This window comes from Triticum dicoccoides, chromosome 6B, assembly GCF_002162155.2.
Source record: "Triticum dicoccoides isolate Atlit2015 ecotype Zavitan chromosome 6B, WEW_v2.0, whole genome shotgun sequence".
NCBI classification, from domain to species: domain Eukaryota; kingdom Viridiplantae; phylum Streptophyta; class Magnoliopsida; order Poales; family Poaceae; genus Triticum; species Triticum dicoccoides.
The window spans coordinates 567,896,751-567,902,713 of NC_041391.1; positions in this window are offsets into that span (position 1 = coordinate 567,896,751).

The window sequence follows — 5,963 nt, forward strand, 5'->3', positions numbered from 1 at the left end:
CCACACGCGCTTCCCTCCCGTCGCCAGTTGTCAGCATTCATGCCGCTGTAGAGGGCACCACTCACATTTGAAGGCGGCTCAGGGCGGACGTGACCTCTCACTTCCTCCGCCATTGAACCAGCGCGCCGGTCGAGAGCGCCACCCGCTGGACGCCCGGCTGAACACACGTCCTCGCTGCATTCAAACACTTCCATTTGACCCGCGTGGAAGCCGAGAACCTGCTCCGGCCACACGTCTGTTCAGGAGCGAGCCGACATTAAACGCATTGCCAGGCAAGCTCCTCCCGTCGGCCCTCTATTTAAACGAGACCAAACGCCGGGCAAGGATCACACCGCTCCACCGCTCCCCATGTCCTCCTTCCACCATTTTCTTCATTATTTCGATGGAATCCGACGAGCAGTAAAAGCAGTTCTCCGTCATAAAAGCCGGCTGGGTGGCCCGTCGATCCCGCCGGATACGAGCGAGGCAGCTCACTGCTCCACCTCCCTTGCTAATCCCCATGGAGAAAGTTGCCGCTCAAAGCCGACGCGTGCTTCACCAACCTAACGCTCCAGGCCAGCACGCAGCGGGGCGACTTCAGTCAGGCCGGGACGGGGGGTGGGAGCACGGCGGCACGGGCATCATCGCTGTCGTGGACAACGCCGCATCGTCCCGCGCCTGCAACCACGCCATCCACCATCAACGCACGCGTAGCCGTGCCCTGCCGTTAAAGAAAGAAGCCAGGCACGTGGAGATCGACCAGTCGGTGTACATCGCGTCCACGTGTGCTGCCAACATCAACGGAAAGTAGAACACGTGAGTTCGAGGCCTCTTGGTTCCCAGGAAGGTCAGTGCCGATGCGTCTGCATTCGGTTCTTTATCTCAGACCATCTTGGGCACCCGTCTGGGCTCCAAGGAAGCACCCTTCCCCTACAGTTGAAGCACCCTCTTTAACACTCCGATGAGCGGCGCGGCCGGCATAGGGAAGATATGGGGGAAGAATATGCCTCCGGGACTCCCCACAGTCCGGTTAGTGGGCTGCCGGACATGGGGAAGACAAAGGGATCAGCCGCGGTCGGCCGTAGATTAGTGTAGTGCATCTGTGTCGTGGGAGTGAAGATTCACACGACCGTACGTGCACATACCTTTACCATTTTATTTAAAATATGTCCAAAATGTAGTTGTTTTCGTCTGGTTTGTATGAAATCCATCATGTTTATATGAAATCCAACTATGTTTGCATGAATTTCATCCGGTTTATTGAAAATGAGTTTGAAATGTATACGGCTACGTCTGGATGGTGGTCTCCGCATCCGTGTCGGCGGACTGGCCCCCTCTGTCCACGCACGGATTCGAGAGAAAATTTGCGGGTTGTCGTTGGAGATGCCCTTACTATGCTTTGTATCGATATAAACATGGACATAGCATGGTTTTATCATATCGGGATAGCGAGGAGGGATAGAGCCTTCCCAATAGCTCCCCTATTCGTAAAAAACTACCGTTGGAAGTTGAGCAAAGAACCCCCTACAATAGTTCTTGCAACCTTGTTTTTTTACATAATTCCATATATTTCCTTAAACTTTTATCACGCTCATGGCAAAATGACCCTTCTCGTATAATTTAGCGGGCTGAAACCGCCTAAAATTTCACGGGAGGATACCCTCGCGTAGCCGCCGCTTCCCCGCCCTGCCGCCATGCCAGGTCACCGTTGCGCCCACGCCTCTTGGCAGGGCCGCGTCAACACGCCGTTGAGCATTTGTGGGTGCTTCATGGTCAGGAAACTTCGTATTATGTTCTATTTGCAATGATTTGGACCATTTATTATGTTTTATTTTGATTTTAAAATTTGGATAAATTTTCATACATCGTGGATTTGAAATTATTATCAAGAATGTGTGTTTGATATGACATTGTTTGAATTATTATGATACTATTATACACGTGCATGTGTCATTTGTATGCTTTTTGATTGTAAAATAAGAAAAAAATTAGAGAAAGAATTTTACAGGAAATGAGAAAACTATCAAACAACTTCCCCAAAAGGGCATCTCCAACCGATCCCCAATAAAGCGTTAGAGGAGGATAAATATGATTTCCTCCTCTAACCGGGAACTAGCCAAACCCCAAAAAACATTAGTGGAGGAAAATTTTTACTCGATAGCGGCTGTGACTCTTAAATATACTCGACCGACAACTTGCTGAGTACAAATTCTACACCCCCATTCAGCCTCCTCTACCATCACTAGTAGAAAACGAAGCTATATTACTGGTTCGTATGGGGCCTTCGGTGCCGGTTTGGCAACCAGCACTAAAGTGTGGGGACTAAAGGTCCCCCCCTTTAGTCCCGGTTCTGTACGAACCGCCACTAAAGGGTCACCACGTGGCAGGAGCCAGGGTCGGGGGCGGGGAGACCTTTAGTACCAGTTTGTACCACCAACCGGTACTAAAAATTTAGGGGTTTTGGTTTTATTATTTATTTTTTTCTTTTAATTTTTTGTTTTCCATTTAATTTAGAGATTGTTTCCCATTTATTTTCCCTTTCATAAATTATATAATAACTCATCATCATCATCATCATCATCATCATCATCATCATCATCATATTAATATAAAAAGTCTTGCGTCTCATATCATCACCACCAACAACACTAGCGAATAATCATCATCATATATATGTACATATAGTCATTACCACTATTTTTATCATCATTATGTAATCACCACCAATAGTAGCTTAAAGAAGAAACATTCACTTGTACAAAAAGCAAAGATATCATCGAGTTCAACATGGTCATGAGATTATTATAAGCGTTCATAACTAAGACCACAAAAGCAAATAACTAATAATTAAGTTTAGGACCAAGAACACGGACATGAGACGACAAGTACTAAGAGCAGGAACTAGATAATCACTCCTGCTGCTCTCTCTCGGGTAAAATGACATAGAACATGTGTAGCTCTCCTGCTTCATCATGTTGGAGCATGCAGATGAACCTGTCTCCTAATCATGGGTTGCACTTTTGATTGTTGCCCCCTAGTACTTCTCTCTGACCATTCACAATTTTGCTCGAGTCTTTCAATATTAAGCATTCCTCGGTTTTAGAAATCCTGAATGCACTCATATGCAATGTAGGATATTATCTTGGCCGTGAGCTAACCATTGACATGCGACCGTTAGTCAAGATCCACTGAGGCAAAACTATCATCGGGAGTCCCTGTTGAAGAACATCATATAGTAACATACTTAGCAATGAAGTTTAGCTTGAAAAATAATGTATGCAAAAGATGCACTGAGGACAAATAGTAAAAATCTTATCATCTTTCTGAAATTGGTCGCACGTTTTGATTACTAAGATTTGCAAGTCTAGGAAAATAATTTATCTTGACATCATCAAGATCCTCAAGCCATGAAACATATTGAGTTATCTCCTCACAGTTTAGTTCAACCCCGGGATAGTGGACGGTCTTGTCTACCAAGCGCCGGACATGTTTGCTTGAATGGAAATAAGCTGTCAATATAAATTAGTTGTCAACTATTTTTGAAATAAACAATATAGAAGACATAAATATGGTTGAGGAACTCACATAAGGGTAGAACTGGAGGCGTCTCCACATCGACCCAGATATCGGTATTACCTTCAATATCATCTTCCGGACGAATATCAAAGGTGATAACCATATCAGGCTCAAATGCATAAGCCTTGCATAGTGTCTTGGTACTAAGTCTGACAGTAAGAATAGGGGGTACGTATGGAGAGGCAAGGTCCTAGCTACGGCAAGGTTGTACGCAAGTGTTTACGACTTCAGGCCCCTCTCGGAGGAGGTAAAAGCCCTACGTCTCGGTGCCCGGAGGCGGTCGACTGGATTATGAGTATGTGTGTGTGTTACCGGGGGTGCGAACCCTTGTCCCAGAGGAGGGGGTGGCTTATATAGAGTTCGCTAGGACCCCAACCATCTCCCGTTACAGAGGGTTGAATGTACATAAAGATTGAGGCGTTACTGGTAACGCCAGCCTTAAGTGCCTTTAATGATCTTAAAGACTACGGAGTGAATACTCGCCCGTTGTTGTTCTGAGTGACTTCTGGTCTTCAGTAGGTCGAGTGGTTTCTTGTATGGTCGAGTGGTTGCTTGGTCGTGTGACTTTAGGGAGGAGGGGTATCCGAGTGGTTCGTTGGTCGAGTGGATTGCACTCGACACCTTTACTGGGTACCCTTTGTTGTCCCTTGAGCTTCTTTGCTTCTAGGGTAGTGACATTAGGTAGGGCATATAGGTCAGGCCTGTGACCCTACCCTAGGTATGTATCCTCATCATTAGCCCCCGAATGGATTAAGGTCCGAGTGTAAAGAAGATTGAAGTTGATCTTGCTCCGACCCTTGCATTTCATGGGTATTTTATGCAGGACGGAAGGCTCATGTTTAGAACTTCAGCTTCGCTTCAGTTGCCTTGATCGATTCAGAAAGTTGCCGAGTGAATTTGCAACATCATCTGTCGAGTGTTGTTTCTGGGCGCAGAATCTTTGGCGTGATTGGTTGCGGCGTATCCCGGATCTCATGGGATTCGAAATTTCGGGGAAGCGCGCGGGACGGTGCGTGCCGAGGTAAGCAGGATGGATAGACAGGAGTGCCTTGATCTCCTTGCCACCTTTTTCGCCATGCACCCCGTGCGCGACTGTTGCGGGATTTGATGGGATCGCCTGGGCCCATGCGTCAGCCACTCGGAAGTGGGCCTTTATAAGGCGATGGAGCCGAGGCGTCTACACTGTGCGCGTCTATTTTCCCTCCTTTTCCTTTGCTCCTCCACTGCATCCGGCTCCTTCGCTCTCGACGCCGCCGCTCCTCCACCATGGTGAAGGACAAGATGGCGGCGCTGGAACGCGCAAAGAAGGCGACCGGGGTGGCGAAAGGCAAGAAGCAGAATCGCGGGTCGTCGTCGCGCTCGGTGCTGCCGCCAGGCTGGATCCAAGGTGACTGGATCCGGTCTTCGCTCCGGCAGGAAGATCTGGACGAGCTGGTGGAGTCTGGGCTGATCGCCAAGGGTGCTGCGAGGTTGCCGAAGGGGGAGACGGAGCCGCATCCGCGACCGGGTGAGTGTGTTCTGCTTGCCACCCATGTCGACCGGGGCTTCTTGCTTCCTCCGCACCCCTTTTTCCAGGGTTCTTGAACTTCTTCGGCGCCCAACTCCACCACTTTTCTCCCAATACCATCACATATCTTGCTGCATTCGTGTCCATGTGCGAGAATTTTCTGGGGTGTGGACCGTACTGGGGTCTTTTTAAGCATATTTTCACCATCTGTTCTCAGTCGGTGAAGAAAGCAAACGCGAGTGACGAGAAAACACATGTCATTCAGATGTGTGGGGGTTTGGGTATCCAGAAGAGGCAGAGGAGCTCTTTCCCTTCCATGACCCTTCCTGAATCGGTCAGGAGCTGGCAGTCGACCTGGTTCTACTGCCAGGACCTCGCAACTCTAGGCCAGTCGACCGGACTTCCCCACTTCACCTTTGATCGTGTTCAGACTCCTTCCTCACTAAAAGTGACTGCTGATGAGAGCGTGGAGACGAACATGCTAGTTGAGAGGGTGGTCCAACTGATCAATCAGGGCGTCACTGGCATGGATCTGCTGGAGGTATTCCTCAGTCGATGCATCCAGCCTCTCCAGGCCCGTGACCATCCTATGTGGATGTACTCTGGGGCCAACGACACCGCCCGGGTTCATCCAGAGGAAGTACCAGCTAAGATGGTGGCCCTATGGTTGAAGAGCATTACAGGCAACAAGGACAACCCTAGAGGAGCCAGGAGAATCGTCCCCTTCAGTGACGACAATCAGCCAGACAAGGTGTGTCTTCTATCGCTGACTGTTTTTGGGTACATATTCCGAGTGCCCTTGAACCCGACAGACTTTTACTTGACTTCTTGTCTTGTAGGTTTTTACTAAGATGTACTCGATACCCAATGGTGAACAAGTTCTGGAGCAAGGCCAGGAGGG